This window comes from Rattus norvegicus, chromosome 4 (genome assembly GCF_036323735.1).
Source record: "Rattus norvegicus strain BN/NHsdMcwi chromosome 4, GRCr8, whole genome shotgun sequence".
Classification (NCBI taxonomy): domain Eukaryota; kingdom Metazoa; phylum Chordata; class Mammalia; order Rodentia; family Muridae; genus Rattus; species Rattus norvegicus.
Window position 1 is genome coordinate 41649945 of NC_086022.1, and position 14315 is coordinate 41664259.

Here is a 14315-nt window from a genome sequence, read left to right on the forward strand (position 1 = left end):
CCCAAATCCACTACAAGTGAAAAACTGTAGCCTGTTTTCAGAAATAGGGTGAACAACTCCCTTTAAGTCAGTGGAAAGATACAAAATGATACTGTTAATTTTGGCAGTTCTCATCCTTTAGCAGTTAGGAATTTTGCCTGTAAGAATTCTGTTTCTACAATGACAAGCAATCAGAGGTTCCAGGGACTAAGCCACTACCCAAAGACTATATACATGGACTGACCCTGGGCTCCAACTGCATAGGTAGCAATGAATATCCTAGTAAGATCACCAGTGGAAGGGGAAGCCCTGGGTCCTGCCAAGACTGAACCCCCAGTGAATGTGATTGTTAGGGGCAGGGCGGTAATGGGGGGAGGAGGGGGAGGGGAACACCCATAAAGAAGGGGAGGGGGAGGGGCTAGGGAGATGTTGGCCCGGAAACCGGGAAAGGGAATAACATTCGAAATGTAAATAAATACTCAAGTTAATAAAAAAAAAGTTGATAAGATGAAAAAAAAGAATTCTGTTTCTAATATTTGAACTAATCAAGAAGCATAAGAAACTATGGCGATAGTTTAAGTATTAAGTATTTAAAAGTAGGATTAGCAAATATTTATTCAAAAATTTGATGGTCACATAATTTTCATGACAAATGGCATAGAAAGGGTATCATATCTCTGAGTTAAGAAAAAGAAGTTAGAGGCAAGAAAATTTTATGACAAGGGTAATGGCATCAAATTCTTCTCTGCATTGGCTGGGACAGGGTTCATTTTTTTATTGATTAGACAACTTTGGAACACAGGTGTTTACTCCATTTGTATTATTATAGAAACCCAATCATAAAATGCTATCCATCATTCATAACATTTTAAGAAATCAGGTGCAATTATTGAAAAATAATCTCACATTTTCTTAATTTTAAGCACAAATTGGATAATATTTACCCTGTCTCTTCTTTATAATTAATTTTTCAGAATCAGAGAAAAACACCCATAGACAAGACCTAACCTAAAAGAACTGTAGACATGATACCTGTTTCTTTGTATGCCTCCCTGTGTCTGCATGTGCCCCTGTGTGCCTGAAGGTCAGTGTAGGGTGTCTTCCTCTACAGCTGTCTACCTTATCACTTGAGTCGGAGTTTCTCACCAAAGTGGGCCCCATGGATTGGCTCAGTCTCCTTAGCAGTAGTGGCTTACTCCAAGATCTTCCTTTTTCCACCTGCTCCAGTTCCCAACACTGCAGTTACAGACTCACGTGATCTACCTGGCTTTTTCCAAGGGTGCTGTGGTTCTGAACTAAGTGCCCTATGCTTGAGTAGTAACTCCTTTACTCAGTGATCCATCATCCCAGCCCCATATGCTGGTTGGTTTTTATAAACTTGACACACGTGTAAACATATATTGAAAGAGGGGATCTCAATGAGTAGTTGCCTCCATCATATTGATCTACAAGAAAATCTGTGGGTATTTTATTGATTAATGATTGGTATAGGTGGTACTACCTTGGGGCAGATGCTCCTGGGTTACATAACAAAGGAGAATGAGCAAGTCATGTGGACCAAGCCAGTAAGCAGTGTCTTACATAGGCTTTGCTTCAGTTCCTGCCTTGAGATTTTGTTATGGTTTTTCTCAACAATGAATTAAAACTTGTAAGGCAAATAAACTCTTTCCTTCCCAGTCTGATTTTGGTCATAGTATTTTTTTTTTTTTTTTTTTTTTTTTTTTTTTTTTTTTTAGAAAACAGGCACTGGAATCTTTTTTTTTTTTTTAAAGATTTATTTATTTATTTTATGTACAGCATTCTGCCTGCATATGTGACTGCAGGCCAGAAGAGGGCACCAGATCTCATTACAGATGGTTGTGAGCCACCATGTGGTTGCTGGGAATTGAACTCATGACCTCTGGAAGAGCAGTCAGTGCTCTTAACCACTGAGCCATCTCTCCAGCCCAGTCATAATATTTTTATCACAGCAGTATAAAAGCAAAAGAACATGCTCATCGTTCTTATCTCTATTACTGTAAACACATTGACTCCCAAATAGCTTCTGGCATCATTCCATAAAATCTTCCCTGTTTTGGTTTTCTCATTCCTCACGATCCTTCCTTGTTAAACTACCACTGTGCAAGTTAGTAGCAAAGCATTGCAAAACTGACAGGATGCGCTGGTTCAACGCACCTGAAAATCTCCATTTTCACGTTTAAAGTCAGGAACAGATGTTCTGTCTTCTGGTGGGTTTTGAGGGCGCTACCTCATATTGCTCAGGAAAAATGGCAGTTCTGACATGTCTATACACACTCCGTCAGTCATCCATTTGGAAACCTGTAATGGAGGCCTTAGATTGTAATGCCTCCAGTCAGAATCCTTCCACCTGACTTTCATGGTTAACTCTCTCTGTCTCACAAGTACAGAATGTTGCTGTCATGAACATTCTTCTGTTGATGACCTGCTTGTTTCCCTATAGCCCCCGATTCCCTCCTTTCCTCTTGCTACATAAATCTGTCAAATACTTGATAATATCTGTGAAATTTTCATTAAAGCCCAATTTTAATAAGAGAACATGTAAGGTGTTGAACATAAATTAGTATACAACCATTGGAGAATGTGTATGCTTACTGCAATTGTCCACATAGGATAGTTTAGCAAACTGACAGATACCACTTATGCTTTACACAAAGTGTGGCGTGTGCATCTGAAATTATATTTCAGAATATCATCAGCTAGTTATCTTAGTGTTTATACCCTTGGAATTTCATTTTATTGTGTAATTCCAGCGCTGTGTAGCTTTTCAAATTAATGTCTTAATGAATGTAATGTAAAAGTGGATTATTCTTTTTTGCCACCAAATACTTCTATGAGGATGCCCACTCTCCCAATGGCTCAAAATTATTATAATACTGAAATTACTTGATATGTCAACATTTTGTACAATTACTTAATAATACAGAAGATTATTTAAAAACATGTTACCTCTCCTAATACAGAAAAGTCCTCAGGTCATCAAATAATTCCCATTACTCTAACTCTGCATGTGAAGTAGTATTTATTCTACCATTGGCTTTTCTGCTCTCACAAAGATTTCAATGTGGTCTTATTATTCATTAGCTTATTTTTGCTTCAATAGAGGGAATAAATATACAGCGATGCTCAGTTAATAGACTGCATAAGGCAGACAAACAAGAAGGAATCTTCATGACTGTTGTAGGTGGAGGTAATAAAATGTATTTTATTTGTAATAAAAGTGGAGACAAGGCTTGAAATTGAAGCATACCAAGAGTTCTTGAGAAACAGAGAGCACTTTAAAACAGCTTGCCCAGCCCTCAATATCCCTTTAATAACTTTGTGAAATATGCAAATAGGACGGAAAACATAATATACTCAGTTCTGTCTACACTGAGAGAAATAGGAAACCTAAATCATTTGAAAGAAGATAATTCTGTTTGCCATTCTCTAATACATTCTCAAAGGATTCAGAAGGCTCAGAACTGAAATTCAGAAGTAGGATTTAAAAATCAACATCTTTAGATAAATTGTAATAAAGAGGACAAATGAAAAGCCATTTCAGCTGTATGGAAATCCCCGGTAGGACATTTGTTCCATTTGATGGAAGTTCCCTACTGTTGGTAATATATTTAGCCAATTGCTTCTTTCCCCTATGCTCCAATATGTGCACTTTGTAATCTCAAATGTATTTTTATAATGGAAAGGATCTCTTTTTTTTTTCAATTACAGTTACATAGAAGAACATGCTTAAGGGAAACTAATAATGACGGCAGGCCTGATTCACTCTTTAAAAGCCTGTTTGACATATGTAAGTTTTTATTTTTAAATTGTGGAGTAATCTGGCCTTAAGTAATCATAAATGTGAACATCATGTTTCACCTTTCAGTACACATCTGTCAAAACTGGGAAGATAATTTTAATTAAAGTTTTTTCTTTATTAAATATTTTTAAGTGTTATAGTGCATCTAACTAAATTGACATTTAAGTACAAGGAAAACTAAAGCAAATTTCTACTTCAGAGAAAAAGGTAATGTGTGAATTATATGCTTTTGACATTTTAAAATATATAGATCTTCATTTGGGGGAGGGCAAATCAATTATGATATTATATTTTTATCATGCCATATAGCCTATTATAACTGAATAACAAAGCTATTCTTAAAAGTGAATTAAATCTAATATTAATGTGAATTAAAGTTAAACATCTTTTTATTACTTGTAAAAATAATTACTATACATTAAATATTTATACAATAATAAATATTAATGATCAAATTCATTAATATTAATTATATCTATCATCATTGATTTAATGCCCTACTCAGGAGTAAACATTTGCCTACACCACTACGATGTACTTCTCATATATTTGCTTTATAAATGTATTGACTTAATAATGTTTAATATAATTTATCTGGTTTTATATTTTAAGAACTAATGTAATATACATAAACATAGGTCAATCCAGGATATATTACTATGAATAGCTATAAGGTTTAACAAAGAAACACATATGTATGTGCATATCTTATCCAAGTTTACCAAATTATTGCTTTGGACTGTGTAGCCATAAATTTCCCACATCTTTGTGTTCCTTGAGAAGCTTGAGGCCTTCAGGAAATACCTCAATCTCCTGCTGTTATCTCTTGAATTGCCAGAGGGAAAGGTACCAAATTATTTCCATTTCACAACTCTCTAAACAATTCCATATTGCCTTTTTTTACCACAATGTGGTCTCCATGAAGGATCCTTCACTATAGGGGATTCTGGTTGTGTAAGATGTGCACTTCAGGTTTTGAAGAGGATGACGACATTCTCCCAGCATCAAAACATTCGTAGAGCAGCTCTGATTCACCCAGACTCCTAGATCTCAGGCAGCAGACAGCCTCCAAGGAAAGGTCCCTCCCTAGGAACCTCCCTCGGGGCTTGCGGTAGGAACAACAGCTTATCTCACAAAAAGTACTTCCCAGAGTCCATTTCTAGTGTTTCCTTTGGCCTTCATAGTATTCCAATAAACAAGGGAATCACTATCTACCAAACAAACGCCCAAATGTCTCTACTTATGCTTTACATATGTATTTCCTAGAGACATGCGCAAATCTGTCTTTAAAAAAAAACTTAGATGAGATATTTATTTGAGTATATACATGTCAGTCATGATTGGGAAGAGTTGCAGAAATTACTATGATTGGGTCATATTTTCAACTTTTCTGGTGAGCCGAGAATGGAACCTAGAAACCATGTGCAGGATACACTAAGGTTCTAACACCACGCTGTGTAGCCTGTTGAATGTTCTCAACTCCAGCACCACACATTTTTAACAATAGCACCAAAGTGTCCTCCAATGAGACAATGTTAATTTATAATTCCTTTTTCAGTGTATGAGTCCCATCCCATTAAGTTGTAACCCATAACTTATATTATAAATCGTTATGTAGCTTTAAGATACACACACACACACACACACACACACACACACACACACACACACACTTTGAATAAACTAGAAGAGGGACAAGAACCTAGATCTTCATTGTTTTAATTATATTTAGCTGATTATTACCAATGGGGAAAATCTTTTAAGCCAATTGTCCTTTTGTATTTTTTCCTTGTGATCAGATAGCATGGGGGGTTTTCCCATTCCTTCCTTTCAGGCACCTCTACAAACTGCCAGGCAGCAGGGGTTCTATACAGATCAGTATCTGTCCCCCTCGATATTTATAAAGTTGTATGTCTGGCAATGAACTCATAATTAGAGTAGCAATATAGAGAGTCTAGAGTAAACTGAGTTTTAGAAGTGAAGATCAGATCTGATATAAAAGCAAAGAGCCACACGGCAAGGGGTCTGGATGGCCCATAATTCAGACATTCAGGCATTACTCTTCAATGACAAGACCTTGTTTCACTAGGCCCTACTAGGGAGACATGATGTTTACTGAAACTCTTTGAGTATTACAGGAAATACATGTGTATTTGGCTGGGTTTTGTTAGAGTGTGTTTGTTTGGAGACAGAACCATTTAAGAAGGTCTCTCCCTCCCTCCCCCCCCCCTCTCTCTCTCTTTGGCCTAGTGTGGCCTCAAATTCACTATCCTTCTTAGCCTTGGAGTGACTGGATTATAAGAGAAGTAACACCATACCCAAATTCTTTAGCTGTTTGAATAGCATCCAGTAAGTAAACTGTATAAATTGGCATCACTGACTGAGAGTAAAAATAAAACAAATACAATTTTAGTTCATCCTAGCTTTCGTGTACCAGATTTCAACCTGGCTGGCACATGTCCTTAGAACAATTACAAACAAGTCGTAGGTAGGATTTTGTGCAGTTGCATCTTGGAAGCATAGGACTTTCCTGTGATGGACATCAGTCAATCTTTATATCCTCCAATCATCTCATTGCATGCTCCTGGAAGTGGTAGCTAGGTTTGTAATTATGAGGATACAGTGTGAGCTTCATTTCAATTCGATAGCTACAAACATCTTGAGTTCCACCATCAGAATAGTTGTTGTAAGTCCTGATTTATGCAAATCACCGCAGACTAAGGTTTAATTTTACAAACAATGATAGACTAAAAATTTAATCCAGGCCCTACAAGGGGTAGCAGTTTAATCTCACTGGGACAGATAATTATTTTCTACTCTTCTACCATTTTTCTGGCAATATCATCTCTAAAAATTTAAACAAGGTCTAATCACAGACATGGTATACAGTTGCAATCTATCCTTATCCTGAATAGGAAATGTTTATTTTTGTTGTTGTTGTTTACAACGAAAGGATAAAAGCAACCCGGTAACTGTCAATACCAGCTGATCCTTGAAGACATACCATGACACAGACTAATTAAATTTATGGAAACATAAAGAAGTCAAGGGAAGTTTCAGTAAACTTGTTACCTAGGAAATGCTCAGTGATGTTGAGAGCAGCAAATGGTGCTAAGTATCTCAGTGGAAAAGAAATTCTCGGAATTGAAAGATAGGATCGAAGTGTACACTCCATGATCCACTTAGAAAATATGGTTGCATATTTCAATGACTTCGCAAATTCTGCCATTAAAAAATTCAAGTTTCCAACACATGGTGCTTTTGCCACAACATAGAATTTCTAGTGCCTTGAAAGCTATAAAAACCAACATGTTATTTCTGGTCCTTTGTGCTGATAAATCAACTGTAGTGAAAGAGGCCAGGGTATTTGACGTTGATTGCTTGGCACCAAAGCACTTCTGGTCCTTGGACTATTGTCACCTGGATTGTAAAAGCAAGACCACAGCCTCAAGCTAATAGAACATTACACATGTCCACTACATCAAGGACACTGACAAGGTCATATTCTAGCTGAGGGCTAACAAGAAATTGAATACATACTAAGAATATAATTATATTGCCATTACAGTCTTGCAAACAGTTAAAGAAACTGGGATGTTGCTAACTTTCTTTATAAGTCTAATAAATTTTTGTGCATTTATTTGTTGTATTAATCCCATTAATTTTTCATTTTGATTACCCTTATTATGTATCATAAGGCCCATTATGATATACACTGTAATGTGTATTTTAATTGATTGTGGATTACAGTTTAAAGGAGAAACAAATGCCATCAAGAGATGAAAACCAGTGAAAATGAGACTTTGTGGGGAAGGCTGAATATATTTTCCTTTGTTGATTATAGACAGTGAACTTTAAAGAGCACATTGCTAGTCCTGATACTGAAATATCAGAGTGTAACAATAGTATAATTATTAAATATCCAAAGGAAGGCACTAATCAAGCTAAATGTCATACTCCACTCAACCTTCTTAGAGTAAGACTTTCTGTTGAAAAGAGGATAGAGACTAGAAAGATGAAGACTTTGAAGCTCCACAAAGCTTGGTTTACAGCCTAAGTTCTTCCCACACAGAGCTTAGAGGGTCTAAGGCAGTAGAAATTGTGTGTGCCTTGGAGTGGATAGAAACATGCAGCTCGGCGAGGATGCGGAGAAAGAGGAACACTCCTCCATTGTTGGTGGGATTGCAGACTGGTACAACCATTCTGGAAATCAGTCTGGAGGTTCCTCAGAAAATTGGACATTGAACTGCCTGAGGATCCAGCTATGCCTCTCTTGGGCATATACCCAAAAGATGCCCCAACATATAAAAAAGACACGTGCTCCACTATGTTCATCGCAGCCTTATTTATAATAGCCAGAAGCTGGAAAGAACCCAGACTGAACCCCCAGTGAACTAGATTGTTGGGGGGAGGGTGGCAAGGGGGGGAGGATGAGGAGGGGAACACCCATAAAGAAGGGGAGGGGGGAGGGGGATGTTTGCCCGGAAACCAGGAAAGGGAATAACACTCGAAATGTATATAATAAATACTCAAGTTAATAATAATAAAAAAAAACAAAAAAACCATGCAGCTCAGGGATGTAGTCATCCTAAGTTTGTATCAAGAGTTTTGGGGTTTAGTTTTGTATTCAGTTAGAGACCATTTAGGGCTTTCTAGGTATTGAGTCAGTGAGTGGGGAAGCTTTGCACATTTGTGGGAACTTCCCTGTGGTAGAATAAGACAGCTGTCCAGCATTATTTCATTTTGGAATCCAAGCTTGTGTCTGAGGTTTGTGCAGGAGTTCTGTACTCTGTTTACCTACCAAAGCAAATCTTTCTGTTTTATATTAACTGTTGTAGGTGCATATAGCTAATAATGACTCAATAGGTTTCTAATTCATTCACTTACAGCTCTAAACAGTGTTTTGGCAAACTTTGTCCTACACATTCTGATATATAATGTGTTCATTTTCTATTTATAAATGAATGTCCAGTTTTTAGCTTGGTCCTGTCCTTAGCACACGCATGTATTCACTTTGTTTGCTTGCTTGCTTGTTTGTATGTTTTTTATATGTGCACACAAGGGCTTACCATAGCACTCATGTGGACGTCAGAAAACAAATTTGAGGGAGTTGATTCTCTCCTTTGACCACATGGAATCCTTGAATCAAACTGAGATCATTAGACTTGATGGCTGTATTACCTGCTGTAGTGGTTAAAATGTGCTTCGCCCATGATAAATAGCACTATTCAGAGGTGTGTTCTGAATACATGGAATATCCAAACACACCAGAAAAGCAAGATCTAGTTTCAAAATCATATTTGATCATGACGCTGGAGGACTTCAAGAAAGACGTGAAGAACTCCCTTAGAGAAACACAGGAAAACATTAATAAGCAAGTAGAAGCCTACAGAGAGGAATCGCAAAAATCCCTGAAAGAATTCCAGGAAAACATAAATAAACGAGTAGAAGCCTATAGAGAGGAGTCACAAAAATCCCTGAAAGAATTCCAGGAAAACACAATCAAACAGTTGAAGGAATTAAAAATGGAAATAGAAGCAATCAAGAAAGAACACATGGAAACAACCCTGGATATAGAAAACCAAAAGAAGAGACAAGGAGCTGTAGATACGAGCTTCAACAACAGAATACAAGAGATGGAAGAGAGAATCTCAGGAGCAGAAGATTCCATAGAAATCATTGACTCAACTATCAAAGATAATGTAAAGCAGAAAAAGCTACTGGTCCAAAACATACAGGAAATCCAGGACTCAATGAGAAGATCAAACCTAAGGATAATAGGTATAGAAGAGAGTGAAGACTCCCAGCTCAAAGGACCAGTAAATATCTTCAACAAAATCATAGAAGAAAACTTCCCTAACCTAAAAAAAGAGATACCCATAGGCATACAAGAAGCCTACAGAACTCCAAATAGATTGGACCAGAAAAGAAACACCTCCCGTCAAATAATAGTCAACACACCAAACGCACAAAATAAAGAAAGAATATCAAAAGCAGTAAGGGAAAAAGGTCAAGAAACATATAAAGGCAGACCTATCAGAATCACACCAGACTTTTCGCCAGAAACTATGAAGGCCAGAAGATCCTGGACTGATGTCATACAGACCCTAGGAGAACACAAATGCCAGCCCAGGTTACTGTATCCTGCAAAACTCTCAATTAACATAGATGGAGAAACCAAGATATTCCATGACAAAACCAAATTTACACAATATCTTTCTACAAATCCAGCACTACAAACGATAATAAAGGGTAAAGCCCAACATAAGGAGGCAAGCTATACCCTAGAAGAAGCAAGAAACTAATCGTCTTGGCAACAAAACAAAGAGAAGAAAAGCACACAAACATAACCTCACATCCAAATATGAATATAACAGGAAGCAATAATCACTATTCCTTAATATCTCTCAACATCAATGGCCTCAACTCCCCAATAAAAAGACATAGATTATCAAACTGGATACGCAACGAGGACCCTGGATTCTGCTGCCTACAGGAAACGCACCTCAGAGACAAAGACAGACACTACCTCAGAGTGAAAGGCTGGAAAACAACTTTCCAAGCAAATGGTCAGAAGAAGCAAGCTGGAGTAGCCATTCTAATATCAAATAAAATCAATATTCAACTAAAAGTCATCAAAAAAGATAAGGAAGGACACTTCATATTCATCAAAGGAAAAATCCACCAAGATGAACTCTCAATCCTAAATATCTATGCCCCAAATACAAGGGCACCTACATACGTAAAAGAAACCTTACTAAAGCTCAAAACACACATTGCACCTCACACAATAATAGTAGGAGACTTCAACACCCCACTCTCATCAATGGACAGATCATGGAAACAGTAATTAAACAGAGACGTAGACAGACTAAGAGAAGTCATGAGCCAAATGGACTTAACAGATATTTATAGAACATTGTATCCTAAAGCAAAAGGATATACGTTCTTCTCAGCTCCTCACGGTACTTTCTCCAAAATTGACCATATAATTGGTCAAAAAACGGGCCTCAACAGGTACAGAAAGATAGAAATAATCCCATGCGTGCTATCAGACCACCACGGCCTAAAACTGGTCTTCAATAACAATAAGGGAAGAATGCCCACATATACGTGGAAATTGAACAATTGAGTAATGATAACCTGGTCAAGGAAGAAATAAAGAAAGAAATTAAAGACTTTTTAGAATTTAATGAAAATGAAGATACAACATACCCAAACTTATGGGACACAATGAAAGCTGTGCCTGCAGAAAGAAACAGGAAAGAGCATATGTCAGCAGCTTGAGAGCCCACCTAAAAGCTATAGAACAAAAAGAAGCAAATACACCCAGGAGGAGTAGAAGGCAGGAAATAATCAAACTCAGAGCTGAAATCAACCAAGTAGAAACAAAAAGGACCATAGAAAGAATCAACAGAACCAAAAGTTGGTTCTTTGAGAAAATCAACAAGATAGATAAACCCTTAGCCAGACTAACGAGAGGACACAGAGAGTGTGTCCAAAATCAGAAATGAAAAGGGAGACATAACTCCAGATTCAGAGGAAATTCAAAAAATCATCAGATCTTAGTATAAAAGCCTATATTCAACAAAACTTGAAAATCTGCAGGAAATGGACAATTTCCTAGACAGATACCAGGTACTGAAGTTAAATCAGGAACAGATAAACCAGTTAAACAACCCCATAACTCCTAAGGAAATAGAAGCAGTCATTAAAGGTCTCCAAACCAAAAAGAGCCCAGGTCCAGACGGGTTTAGTGCAGAGTTCTATCAGACCTTCATAGAAGACCTCATACCAATATTATCCAAACTATTCCACAAAATTGAAACAGATGGAGCCCTACTGAATTCCTTCTATGAAGCCACAATTACTCTTATACCTAAACCACACAAAGACCCAACAAAGAAAGAGAACTTCAGACCAATTTCGCTTATGAATATCGACACAAAAATACTCAATAAAATTCTGGCAAACCGAATCCAAGAGCACATCAAAACAATCATCCACCATGATCAAGTAGGCTTCATCCCAGGCATGCAGGAATGGTTTAATATACGGAAAAACATCAACGTGATACATTATATAAAGAAACTGAAAGAACAAAACCACATGATCATTTCATTAGATGCTGAGAAAGCATTTGACACAATTCAACACCCCTACATGATAAAAGTCCTGGAAAGAATAGGAATTCAAGGCCCATACCTAAACATAGTAAAAGCCATATACAGCAAACCAATTGCTAACATTAAACTAAATGGAGAGAAACTTGAAGCAATCCCACTAAAATCAGGGACTAGACAAGGCTGCCCACTCTCTCTCTACTTATTCAATATAGTTCTTGAAGTTCTAGGCAGAGCAATCAGACAACAAAAGGAGGTCAAGGGGATACAGATGGGAAAAGAAGAGGTCAAAATATCAATATTTGCAGATGCTATGATAGTATATTTAAGTGATCCCAAAAGTTCCACCAGAGAACTACTAAAGCTGATAAACAACTTCAGCAAAGTTGCTGGGTATAAACTTAACTCAAATAAATCAGTAGCCTTCCTCTACACAAAAGAGAAACAAGCCGAGAAAGAAATTAGGGAAACGACACCCTTCATAATAGACCCAAATAATATAAAGTACCTCGGTGTGACTTTAACCAAGCAAGTAAAATATGTGTACAATAAGAACTTCAAGACACTGAAGAAAGAAATTGAGGAAGACCTCAGAAGACAGAAAAATCTCCCATGCTCATGGATTGGCAGGATTAATATAGTAAAAATGGCCATTTTACCAAAAGCGATCTACAGATTCAATGCAATCCCCATCAAAATACCAATCCAATTCTTCAAAGAGTTAGACAGAACAATTTGCAAATTCATCTGGAATAACAAAAAACCCAGGATAGCTAAAACTATCCTCAACAATAAAAGGACTTCAAGGGGAATCACTATCCCTGAACTCAAGCAGTATTACACAGCAATAGTGATAAAAATTGCATGGTATTGGTACAGAGACAGACAGATAGACCAATGGAATAGAATTGAAGACCCAGAAATGAACCCACACACCTATGGTCACTTGATTTTTGACAAAGGAGCCAAACCATCCAATGGAAAAAAGATAGCATTTTCAGCAAATGGTGCTGTTTCAACTGGAGGTCTACATGTAGACCACATGTAGAATGCAGATCGATCCAAGCTTATCGCCCTGTACAAAGCTTAAGTCCAAGTGGATCAAGGACCTCCACATCAAACCAGACACACTCAAACTAATAGAAGAAAAACTAAGGAAGCATCTGGAACACATGGGCACTGGAAAAAATTTCCTGAACAAAACACCAATGGCTTATGTTCTAAGATCAAGAATCGACAAATGGGATCTCATAAAACTGCAAAGCTTCTGTAAGGCAAAGGACACTGTCTTTAGGACAAAATGGTAACCAACAGATTGGGAAAAGATCTTCACCAATCCTACAACAGATAGAGGCCTTATATCCAAAATATACCAAGAACTCAAGAAGTTAGAGCGCAGGGAGACAAATAACCCTATTAAAAAATGGGGTTCAGAGGTAAACAAAGAATTCACAGCTGAGAAATGCCGAATGGCTGAGAAACACCTAAAGAAATGTTCAACATCTTTAGTCATAAGGGAAATGCAAATCAAAACAACCCTGAGATTTCACCTCACACCAGTGAGAATGGCTAAGATCAAAAACTCAGGTGACAGCAGATGCTGGAGAGGATGTGGAGAAAGAGGAACACTCCTCCACTGTTGGTGGGGTTGCAGACTGATACAACCATTCTGGAAATCAGTCTGGATGTTCCTCAGAAAATAATTGGACATTGAACTGCCTGAGGATCCAGCTATACCTCTCTTGGGCATATACCCAAAAGATGCCCCAACATATAAAAAAGACACGTGCTCCACTATGTTCATTGCAGCCTTATTTATAATAGCTAGAAGCTGGAAAGAACCCAGATGCCCTTCAACAGAGGAATGGATACAGAAAATGTGGTACATCTACACAATGGAATATTACTCAGCTATCAAAAACAATGACTATGAAATTCGTAGGCAAACGGTTGGAACTGGAAAATATCATCCTGAGTGAGTTAACCCAATCACAGAAAGACACACATGGTATGCACTCATTGATAAGTGGCTATTAGCCCAAATGCTTGAATTACCCTAGATGCCTAGAACAAATGAAACTCAAGACGGATGATCAAAATGTGAATGCTTCACTCCTTCTTTAAAAGGGGAACAAGAATACCCTTGGCAGGGAATAGAGAGGCAAAGATTAAAACAGAGACTGAAGGAACAACTTCAGAGCCTGCCCCACATGTGGCCCATACATATACAGCCACCCAATTAGACAAGATGGATGAAGCAAAGAAGTGCAGGCCGACAGGAGCCGGATGTAGATCGCTCCTGAGAGACACAGCCAGAATACAGCAAATACAGAGGGAATGCCAGCAGCAAACCACTGAACTGAGAATAGGACCCCCGTTGAAGGAATCAGAGA

At 37.6% G+C, this 14315-nt stretch overlaps 1 protein-coding gene across 1 annotated transcript in view; it reads right to left on the bottom strand.

The window, feature by feature from the left end:
• The window catches only part of Thsd7a (thrombospondin type 1 domain containing 7A), a 438249-nt gene that overhangs the window by 222669 nt on the left and 201265 nt on the right, over positions 1 to 14315 (bottom strand). The window lies entirely within an intron of this gene.